This window comes from Marmota flaviventris, chromosome 3, assembly GCF_047511675.1.
Source record: "Marmota flaviventris isolate mMarFla1 chromosome 3, mMarFla1.hap1, whole genome shotgun sequence".
In the NCBI taxonomy this organism is placed as follows: Eukaryota; Metazoa; Chordata; class Mammalia; order Rodentia; family Sciuridae; genus Marmota; species Marmota flaviventris.
The window spans coordinates 96,493,062-96,505,734 of NC_092500.1; positions in this window are offsets into that span (position 1 = coordinate 96,493,062).

Below are 12,673 nucleotides of genomic sequence, written 5' to 3' on the forward strand. Positions count from 1 at the left end.
GAGAGGAAGAGAAAAAAACATGTCCATTTTAAAAATAAGTTGCAGTGGCAGAGAAGCAAGGGCTAAAGTAGACTGCTGTTACATTGGTACCAGTGGGACTGCCAGGCCCATGGCCATCTCTGTCTCCTTTCAAAAAGTTTCTTAATGCAGCTCATACCAGTCAATGCCAAGTCATGGTTTCGTGCTGTTAAAATGTCAAAGCTGTGTGCAGTGCAGTGCAGTGCAAACTAAGGAAGACTGCCTCTCTTCTTTATGTTATATTTTATTAGAAAATTATCAACCCTGGGGCTGGAGTTGTGGCTCAGCAGTGGAGTGCTTGTCTAGCACATGTGAAGCCTTGGGTTTGATCCTTGAAAAACCAGCCTCTACCTCCGAGCAAAGCCTGTCCAAGGAAGGGACATGACCTTTGTCCTTGAAAAGACCCACAGAGCACTCCTAGGTACAATCCCACCCTGCTAAATGGTTTATCTACAAATAACAGGAGAGATCTGCTGTGCCTGGTGTCTGTGACTCAGTCAGGCTAGGTGGGGACCCAATCTCTTAGCAGCCACCAATCAGCATGAGACAGGGAAATACCTGGGATGCCAGATGACCCCCCCCCAGTAGTTTATGGTGTTGGGAAACCATGTAGTTCAGCATGAACACCCCTCTTGGCTTAAACCAATCAGTTCAAATGAATCCCCCTCTTGTAGTAACCAATCACCCCTACCCAACCTGTTCCCGCCAGTAAATGTGCTAATCATGTTTTAGAGTTGTTATTTGATTTTCCCGTGGTATGTGATGATTTGCTAAGAGATGCAATGATGTATGTGGGGGTCCCTGCCTTCTCCAAAGAATGTATAAAACTGCTGCAAACCCTGAGCTTGGGGCCTCTCAGCGTCACCAGTTGCTGTGTGCGTGCGGAGGACTGATCTAGCTCACAATAAACACCTCTTTGCTGTTTACATCGATCTTGGTCTCTGGTGGTCTTTTGGGGGTCCCGAATTCGAGTATAACATCCTCAGCACCACATAAAAAAATTTAAAAAGATATAAATCAATTTTTATAAAAAAAAAAGAAAAGAAAAAATATTATCAACCCTATGCTGCCTATTCCTCATGATCAAATGCAGTGTTTTCATTAGACAGAACTTTCCCATTTTTACTTGGTGAGTCAATTAAGGCAAGGTAATTGCTGTAACAAACAACCTCAATGTTTCAGCAATTTGAGAGAATACAAGTTCATTTTCTGCTTATATTACAAAGTACAGAACAGGGAGGGCAACACAGGGGCCCTATTTTTCCTAGATATTCAGAGACCCAGACTCCTCTGTCTAGTAGTCTTTGTCCTTAGGGCCTTGGAGACCTTCACTGGATCATTTGCATCCCAGTTAAAGTGGGCCTGGAGCTGGTATAGGTGGACTTCTGCCACATTTATTTAGCTAGAACTCAGACACAGAATATATGTGCCAGGAAGGTGGTGAGCCCAGGAAGGAAAGGAAATGAGTTTGAGACTCTGCTACACTAATTACTTTACATCTTTATAAAATACAGACCTGGGCTCTTGGTAGTGGGGAAAAGGTTCCAGGTATAGCTCTATATAGAATTGCCTTTCTCCTCTAGCTTTGTTCCTGAGCTATACTTGTCCTGACTCATGGATTTGCCATTGTGTTTAAGGTAAACCTCTCTCAGCAGGAGACTTGCTTCCTCCATAAATACATTTCTAGGAGTCATGCCTACATACGTGAGCAGAACACAGACATGTCTGAACTCACTGGTGGACCCATCTCCTGCTCAGAGCATGAGCCTCTGCTACCCTGATAAGAGAGATAGACTTAGGAAGCAGCTGCCAGTATGAGATTGGAAAAGCAAAAAGAAAATACTGGGACAAATAACAATGAGATTAGGGAGTGGAGAAGAGCAAAAGAGAAATCCAGCAAACATTTGAGGGTTAAATGCAAATGTCAAGGATCCTGTAAAGTCAGTCTTGAATTTGCATGAGGAAGTTCAGAGAGGGTGTGTGCCAGTGGCATATTCACTTCTCACAGAGAACTGGACCCTGACCAGGAGCAGAATGACTTGCCATGAAGACAAACAGGTTTATGTTCCCAGAGTGTCCTTTAATAAAACACAAAGGCTAATACAGCTCAGATTCAGACAGACTTGAAGCCTACAGAACTTTCTAGAATCTAGACTATAAAATCTTTTCTAGGCCCTGAGATTTAAACAAAGGCTTCTTCTTAACAAGTCTTTGGCTGGAATGTACACTCGAGAACAACAATATAATTAAGGACAGATCCACCCAAGCCAAAGCAGCTCTCCCGCCTCTCAGCCCTCCTCATAGCTTTACATGTCTACTGAAGGACTCACAGTGGTAATGCGGGTATCCATCTACCACTTGAACCCTTATCACCTCGCCAGTCTTGATCAAGGATTCAGCCCCTTTACAAACTTCCAAGAGAAGTCCAATGGACCAAGCATATTGTCACTTGGGTAGTTTCCTCGATGATTTAGGGAGTCAGGGAGAGTATTCACTATATCTTTCCCTCCTCTGGAAGGCTCTGAGGCTGTTCTGCTCTTAGACTTTCTCTCCCTCCCTTCTTTCTTGTCACCAGTGGCCATTAGCTTTGACATAAGGCTGGACTCTCATCTCCCTCCTAGTGGGCAGCATCTTTTCATTGAAATGGTCACTCCATACAATAGAATCCTCACATGATGTTCTCCTCACTGTTCCTCTGATAGTATCCTGTTTAATTCCCTCAACAACCCTATGTGGTAAATATTACTACCTCAATCTTGCAATGAGGAAATATAAGCTTAACTAGGTTAAGCTCCTTGCCCCAAGTTGCAGTTCCCATGTACTTGGGGCATTTTGAATGAAGGGTTTTCTGCCTTTTAGTCACACGTCAAGACAGCAAATATACAGTATGCATATTACAGTTTGTCCTTTATCTAGAGCAAGTATCAATCACCATAGCCTAGACACAGCTTCAGAATCTTTACCTGGCTACCCAGGGAGCTACTGTCCATTTGATTGGACTTAAAATTAAAAATTATTTATAATCCCTGCCTCACTTACAGCATGGTAAACCAATATTTGATTCATGATAGGTATTCAATGAATGTAACTGATATTTAGCCAACATTTGTTCTACTTAGTTGAGAATCTTACCTATTTAATTGATCAGGACTAGGCAGAACTGTGGTTTTCATTCAAAGACCACACTCTTGATTGAATCTTCTTAGTTCTGCCTTAGTTTTGCCTGTCTAGTCCTAAGTAATGCTCTCAAAGTCAATAAATCAGGACACCACTGTTTGTGTAACCAAAATCTAGAATGTTTCATTTTTCTGCCCATCTTAGAGTATTAATTATAATCAGCTGCATGTTACACTGTAATATGAATGTATGTTCATGTGTTAGTCAGGTTTCTGTTACTATGAGAAAATACCCGAGATAATTAACTTAAAAGGAGAAACAGTTTATTTTGGCTCATGGTTTCAGAGATTTCAGGGCACAGTTTGTGGCTCCTTTGTTTTGGGGCCTGTGGCAAGGCAACACATTATAATGGAAGCATTTGGAAGAGGAAATTGTTCACTTCATGGCCTTTGGCAGGGGAAAAAAAATAGGAAGGAGCCAGGGTCCCAATGTTCCCTCCAAGGGGATACCCCACCCAGACTAACTTCCTCTTAATAGGCTCCACCTTTTAAAGTTTCTACCACCTCCCAATAACCCCACAGGCTATAACAAAGCCTTCAACACATGGGCTTTTGGGAAATGCTTAAGATTGAAACTGTAGCAGTCTAATATACTAAATTTGAATGTATGACCAGGCAAAGTAGAGCATACCTATAATCCCAGCAACTCCAGAGGATGAGTCAAGAGTATCACAAATTCAAGGCCAGTCTGGACAACTTAGTGAAACCCTCAGAAATTTAGTAAGGCCCTGTCTCAAAACAAAAAATAGAAAAGGACTAGGGATGTAGCTCACTGGCAAGGTACCCTTGGGTCCAATCTCCAGTACCAAAAAAAAAAAATTAAATATCCTTCTGCCATATTAAAACTCCAATATTAAATGTTCAATTCTTAAAAAGTAAAAGTGAAATTTTGTATCTTTTTAGACCTATGTAAAGCATAACATATGACACTAGATGTTAATGGATAAATGTGATAGATATTATCACATTCCAAGAAAAGAATAAAATTATTTTAGAAAAAAATTATAAAGGAAAAAGTCATTTTATAAATAACAAAACTATTTTTTTCCCAAGCTCTCATTCCTTGATTAATGTAATCAAGACCTTCTCAATTTCTTTCATCACTCCTCTTTGTGCCAATGCTGTGGTCCAAGTGCCCAAGCTGTATGACCTCAGGAATCCAGTCCCTCCACATGTGAATCTCTAGGAGCGCATGAAGGCTCCATGTGGGCCTCATGACTATCATTTCTCTCTGTCCTTCCTTTTCTGATAATTACCTCTAGGATCTCATCACTGCATCTTCATAAAGATTGTAACACAGAATAGGCAATGTTGACCCTTGCTATCAAGTGACCCACTTCTGGAGTCCACTGGCTACAGTCTTCTCATAGGGCCATCCCTGGCCAATTTGTTCCACAGAGCTGGATGTAAAATAGTAAACACAGACAGCAAGTTTCTTACTTTCAGAGCCCTCACAATCTAGTGGGGAAGACAGACATAAGGCAAACAATAACTAATATATCATTACAAATAATTTTTGCAAATGCTATGAGGGGAAAAAAAACTAGTCACTCTGAGAACTGTAAGGAGAACATAGATGAGATGGGGAACCAAGAAAATGGCTCTGTAAGACACTGATATTAAAAAAGGGTGGAAGTTGGCCATGTAAAAGGTGAAGAGCAGCATATGTGAAGGCTCAAGTCAGAAAAGAGCTAGGATCTGTGAAGGAAACCAGCGACCTGGAGGACAGTTGCAAAGAGCAGATGGTGAGAAACAAGAGGTAGGCAGGAGACCAGGAAGCCTTGACATTGAAGGATTTTAATCAGATAAGTGAATGATGCAGTTGACTTCTAAGCAGAGAATATATTGGAGGAAAACAAAAATACAGATAAGGAGACCAGTTACAAGAATGAGGTCATGATGTATTAAGTAACTCAGGCTTTAACTTGCAGATACAGCATATGTACAAATTCTGTTTACCTGCTTTCCTTTTACGACAAGAAAAATATCAATCGTGTGTGTGTGTGTGTGTGTGTGTGTGTGTGTTTGTGTAGCTTATAGCTTATTTTTCTCCTATGACAGAAACTACCCAAACTTATAGAACTCAAATTTCTTCTCCAGTGAGCCTAATTATAAGTAAGGCAGTTAGCATACCCAGCCTGACACGTTACTGTCACCCCAGCTGGCAGTCTCCCTACAGCCTCTATCAGCTTGCATCCAGAGAACTAAACCAAATCATATGGACACTGAGGCTCCGTGGCTCTCCCCTCCCCACAGGCATGTGGAGTGATCACCTCAGATGACAGCCAACACATAATGCATGGAAATAAACTCTTTTCCTCTGTATTGATCCATCCTTGAGGAGAAGATAAACAGCCATCATATGAGCTATACTATGTAAATTCTCCCTAACACACAATCATATTAAACACTATTATTCTCAATCCTACACAATTAAATGTAAGGCCAGGCACCCGTGATCAAAAGGAGGCAGATTAAAAGCAGCTGAACAAGGCTTTATTGAGATTCACTCCCAGGCGAGACCCTCCAGTCCAACAAAGCAGGCCCAAGGGAATTACACACAGGCTCAGCCAGATTGAAATTTTATTGTTTAGGGCAGGAAGGGAGGGCTTGGGACAGGAAAGGGAGGATTTTAGAGTCCCTTGTCCTCCTGGGGTTGGTTGGGGGAATCTTGCTGAGATCCATGTCCTTCCAGGATTGGTCAGGAGACCCTGCTGATTGACAGGTGATTATGAGGTACCATCACTGCTTGTCTGTTGGCACCTGATTGGTTGTTCTTTTGCACTTGCAGATTGCTTGGTGCTTTGTTCCCTTAGCACCTCAAACCAGCCTATCATTAACAGTTAGCTTTCCTTATTTAAAGCACATTGTTATAATGTAATTTTATGAACGGCTAAAAAATCCATTTAAGTGTTTTTCATTATAATCTTACAAACCATGCAGAGATTGTGATCCAGATAAATCTACTCTATCTTGGCTACGAAAGATATTTTAATTCTTTTTTCTTTTATTATTTCTTTTTCCTTCCAAGAGGTTGTCCTTAAAGAACTAAAAGTTCTGGGAAATTTTTCAAGGAATCACATATGTAAAGCTACGTTTTACTTGTCCAGTTTATAAAAATCTCATTCATTTCCGTTTCTTCTTTCTTGCCATAAATGTTCTCCTTTTATATCTTATTTTTTTACTTTTTTTAAAGAGAGAATTTTAATATTTATGTATTTATTTATTTATTTTAGTTATTGGCGGACACAACATCTTTGTTTGTATGTGGTGCTGAGGATCGAACCTGGGCCGCTTGCGTGCCAGGCGAGCACCCACCGCTTGAGCCACATCCCCAGCCCCTCCTTTTATATCTTAGTCTTCAAGACCAGGGTGTTTTATTCTTTCACCTGAATGGTCATTTTTCTTCCCTTCTCCAATTTTTTACAATTCTAAATTGGCAATTTGTAATGTATGTATCTATGTGGTACAAAGGGATGTTATGATGTATGAATAGAACATGAAATAATTAAATCAAACTAAGTAATATGTCACCACCTCAAATATTTCCCTTTTTTTGTGGGAAGAGCATTTAATACTTACTCTCTCAACAATTTTACAACAATATATATAATACGCTATTATTAGCTTTATTTACCATGCTGAACAATAGCACTTAAAAGGAAAAACCTTTTCCTCCTGAGAGGCCATCTTCTCCCCACTCTTCCTAGGTTTTATAGCCAAAATTCTACCCTCTGCATCTATGAATTCTATTGTTTTATGCCGCAGTCTGGCTGGGCACAAATGCCGCAGTCTGGCTGGGCACACAATCACGAGCCACCACACAGCTTGTAGATTCAAACAGCAACTCTTTATTCCCGAACTCACACCAGCCGTCTACAATCACGTTCTGGGGAAATCCACGTTCTCTGCCCAAATCCACATCCACTGGGCTTCTGTCTCCCAAAAAATATACTGTCTGAATCCCGTGAGAACTCAAGGGGAACTCAGGCAGCAGGATACGCCCCATTCCCAGCAGGAATAATCTTAAACCTGGAACGCCCTAAACCCGATTATCTTAAACCGGGAACACCCTAATCCGCCTTGGTCCTTGAACAAGGTCACCTACATTCAATGTCACTGCAACATGGGGTACGCTGGCAAGGAAATTGTCATACCTACTTGGCTAATGGCTCCCAGCATCTCCCCCCTTCTGATTAATTAAACAACAAGCAATGTGGCTTAAGGACCGTGCCTGGTAGGTTGTCCAATTCAACATATGGTTCTTACCCGTCATCGGAAAACTGACCTTTAGGCGTCAGCCTCCTGTCTTAGGTTGATACCACTGCAATTGAATCATACCCGTCACTGACTACCGGTCCAGCATACAGCCATACTTGTGGATAGGTCTATGCACCAGTGGGGGGGTGAGGTTCTTTGCCTCACCTCTGTTGGCCCCCAAATTTTAGACCATCACTAGCAGAAGGGAGGAGGATACAGAAATGCCACGACACCAAGCCAATTGACGGCTCCTTGGGAAAAATTGCATCACTGGTGACACCATCAGCAAAGATATGTCAGCACTACCACAATTAACATGGGGTGCGCTGGCAAGGAAATAAAAATTGCATCACTAGTGACACCATCAGCAAAGATATGCCAGCATTACCACAATTCGCTGCACCAAACAATAGTTACATAGTCCAGGCAAGTTCTGCAAGCAGTTCAAAGCAGAGGAATCTATCAATATGTCCATTTCCTCCCAAAATCCGTTTCTTCCCAAAGTAAGTTGACTCTTTGATTGAGCATTACTTGTTGAGTTATATTCATTGATGCATCAGTTTATACAGTTTACTGTGATAGCTATCATAGAAGCTGTAGTCTGGTTTTATCTTTGTCTTCACCGGCACTGGGATGGAGATAGGAATTCTGGCAATGATGCTAAAGAGACATTATCCTGAAAAGAATTATTAAATATAATGAAAAGGAAAGGTGAAAGTAAACAAACAGATCTGTTAACCTACTTTAAAAACAATCCTTAACAGCCTTTTCCAATTCCCTCTTTTTGCTTTAATAAGTATGTTTTAATAGTTTGATGAGCTCTTTCAACTATGCCTTGTCCCTGTGGATTGTATGGGATTCCTGTTATATGAGTAATACCAAATGATGAGCAAAATTGTTTAAAAGAGGTAGAGGTATAGCCAGGACCATTATCGGTTTTTAACTGTTTAGGAACGCCCACAGTGGCAAAATTTTGTAAGCAATGAGCTATAACATCTTTAGTTTTTTCTCCAGCATGAAGGGAGCCCATCAAAAATCCAGAAGAAGTATCAACTGTAACGTGTAAATATTTTAATTTTCCAAATTCTGGCAAGTGTGTGACGTCCATCTGCCAAATATGGTTAGGTATCAATCCTCTAGGATTGACTCCAAGATTAACTTGTGGTAAAAATGTCACACAATTTTGACATTGTTTTATTATATGTCTGGCTTGTTCCTTAGTTATTTTAAAACGCTTTTGTAAAGTATTAGCATTAACATGAAACCTTTTATGAAAATTTGTAGCTTCTTCAAATGTAGAGAAAATATGTATGTCATGTGTAGTTTTATCTGCTAAATCATTGCCTAAACTAAGGGCTCCAGGCAATCCTGTATGTGCCCTAATATGTCCTATAAAGAATGGATCTTTTCTGTCCCAGATTAGACTTTGTATAGTGGAAAACAAAGAGAAAACAGTAGAAGAAGGGGAAATCCTACCAGCATCTTCAAGAGATACTATAACATTAACTACATACTGACTATCAGAAAATAAATTAAATACAGAATCTTTAAACATCAAAAAAGCTTGTAAAACTGCATTAAGCTCTACCTTTTGAGCTGATTGTTTGGGTACTAAAAATGTAAAAGTTCGATCTGGGGTAACTACTGCTGCTGTACCATTATTAGACCCATCAGTGAATATATTTGGAGCATTCATGATAGGTGTTTTTCTTGTCATTTTAGGAAAAACTACAGGATGCTTAGACCAAAAAGACAACAAAGGATTAGATGGTAAATGATTATCAAATGAAACATTAGATTTACACATGATTATTGCCCAAGTATTTAACTCATTAGCTAACTCATCAATTTGATCCATAGTATATGGAGTAATAATTTTATTGGGAGAAATTCCAAACACTCCCTTTGCTGCTCTTATTCCTTTGAGTATTAATTGTCCTACAGCCTCAGGATACCTAGTAAGACCAGTGTTAGGAGAATAAGATAAATGTATCCACAATAATGGACCTTCTTGACAAAATACTCCTGTAGGAATATTTTTTGTTGGTAGTACAATAAATAATAAAGGCAAACTTATATCAATTCTATCCAAATGTATGTTTTCCATATATGTTTCAATAATTTTTAATGCCTTTCTTGCTTTAGGAGTTAACATGCGGGGTGAATTTGGATCTGATGGACCTTTTAGAATATCAAATAAAGGTCCCAACTCTCCTGTTGGTATACCTAGATAAGGCCTTATCCAATTTATGTCTCCCAATAACTTTTGAAAGTCGTTAAGTGATTTGAGTTGATCTACTCGTATTTGAATTTTTGGTGGACGGACCATGGTTGAGGATAATAGAACTCCTAAATAATTAATTGGAAAATTTAATTGTACTTTATCTATTGCTATCTCTAGATTATAATTTTTTAATAAGTTTGTAAGTGTGGCATAACATTCCAGCAATACGTTTTTATCTTTATGTGCCAATAATACATCATCCATATAGTGAAATATTTGTAGTTCAGGATTTTGATTTCTAAGTGGCTGGATTGCTTTGTTAACATATATTTGACACATAGTTGGACTGTTAGCCATCCCTTGAGGGAGTACTTTCCATTCATATCTCTGATCAGGACCTTCATGATTTAATGCAGGGATAGTAAATGCAAAACGTGGACTATCCTCGGGATGAATTGGAATTGAAAAAAAACAATCTTTAATATCTATAGCTAAAACATGCCAGGTTTTTGGCAAAGCAGACAATTGAGGAATCCCTGATTGAGCAGGTCCCATAATAACCATCTCATTATTAATGGCTCTTAAATCTTGCAATAATCTCCATTTACCAGATTTCTTTTTGATGACAAAAATGGGAGTATTATGGGGAGATATGGAAGGTTGTATATGTCCTTCCGCTAATTGTTGTTTGACCAGATTATGGGCTACTTGTGTCTTTTCTTTAGTCAGGGGCCACTGAGGAACCCACACTGGACTTTCTGATTTCCAAGTAATTTTGATTGTCTCAGTGGCCCTTTCTGAAAATCCAACCCATGTCTGTCTGTTCCTTGATCTATTTGTATTGGTGCTGCTATACCTTGCCCTTGTTTTCCTAATCTTTTTTCTTTCCTAAAGCCTTGTCTAGCCCTAGTAGTGGGCGCATTAGGATTGATGTTATTTGTTAACGTCAAACCTAATTGATCTAGGACATCTCGTCCCCATAAATTTATAGGAAGATGATCCAATACATATGGCTGTATAGTTCCTTCACATCCTTCAGGATCCTTCCAATCTAATATCATAGAACTTCTATGGGGATTAGTCGCCACTCCTAGGCCTCGAAGCGTTTGAGTGGCTTGTTGTAATGGCCAATGTTTTGGCCATTCTTGACGAGATATGATGCTAAGGTCAGCTCCTGTGTCCAGTAGCCCATTAAACTCATGACCTTGAATATTTAGTTTTAGCATTGGGCGAGAATCTAAATTTAAAGACAACATAGCCCAATCTACACCTGTGGAGCCTAATCCCCTGGAACCTCTTTCTATACTATGACTAGGAAATTTATTATGTAGGCTGGGTATTATTAACAACTGTGCTATTCTATCTCCAGGTGAAATTACTGATATACCTCTTGGAGAACTAGCTATAATTTTTATTTCACCTACATAATCGGGATCAATTACCCCAGGACTTATCATAAGTCCTTTTAATGTAGATGAACTACGTCCCAATAATAAGCCTACTGTTCCTTGGGGAAGAGGTCCTTTTACTCCTGTGGGAATGATTTGAACTCCCATCTCTGGAGTTAATACTGCTCTGGCAGAGGCGCAGATGTCCAACCCTGCGCTCCCTCGGGTTTGTCTGATGAGGGATTTAATGGACAATGTGTCCTGGGCACTACCCTGATGGTGTTGCTGGGATCCTCCACTGCGCCGTATATTTGTGGTTGTGGGCTCCGGAGCATTGGGCCCCCCTGTCCGTTTTTTGGCAATGGAGCCTGATGCCTTTCTCCACGATATCGTGGATAAATACCTGGTCTTTGTCCATTTTTTGATAAGGGAGTACCCTCTATGGTGGTTTGAGAACGGCATTCATTAGCCCAATGTCTCCCTCTACGGCATCGTGGGCAAATACCCGGTATTCTATTCCTTTGATACCTACTTTTGTTAAACCCTCCTCCTATGGGGCAATTCCTTTTAAAATGTCCTGTTTGTTCACAATCATAGCATGTTTTTGGCCTGGCATCTAAAGCCTGTTGTACTGCAGCTGCCAAGACTTGCCCTTGTTCATTAATATCTCTACATAATTTAATATATGTGTTTAAATCTTCATGTCTCCATGGTCTAATAACCTCTCTGCAGCAACGATTTGCTTGGTCATAAGCCAGTTGTTTTATTAATGGCATTGCTTGTTATGTATCCCCAAAAATTTTGGCAGCCGTTTGAATTAGCCTATCTACAAAGTCAGCGTAAGGTTCATTAGCTCTCTGTATTACCTTAGATAGCTGACCTTGTAAATCTCCATGTCCTTGTAAAGTCTTCCATGCCCTAACTGCATCTGCAGCAATTTGTGCATATATAGCAGGATCATATTCAATTTGTTGCCATTGACCCTCATAAGGTCCTTTTCCTAACAACATATCTAGATTTCTTTGAGGGTAACCGGCTGCTGCATTTCGCCTAGCTGTCTCCGCACAAAATTCCTCATTGGCAACCTTCCATAACAAATATTGTCCTCCATTTAGTACAGATTTACACATGCTAGCCCAATCTGCTGGCGTCATGTCCAAGTTAGTAATGGACTCGACCATGCTTACCGTGAAGGGAGCTTGGGGACCATAGGTTGTTACAGCCTCCTTTAACTGCTTCACTGTTTTAAAATCTAAAGCACGGTGAATTCGCTGTCCTCCTACCTGTTCAAGTACAGGGCATGCTAATCTTTGAGGTCCTGTCTCAGGATCCCATTTATCAACTACGGGGTTTGAGGGCCACTCAGCTGTCTCCATCGGTGGGGCTGTTGGTTGAATTACGCCCTCTTGTGATAAAACGGAGTTAGTGACAGCCTCCTGTTGTGGCCTTTTTCCTAACAACCCCTTTTCCTTTAAATTTTCTTCCTCTGTCTGACTAGCTCGAGAGACCTTCTCTTTTGCTTGATCTAAAATGTCTTTCTCCATGGTCTGAACCTCTAACAATTTACTTAACATCTTTTCGGTTTGTTTTTTACTAATTTCTAATCT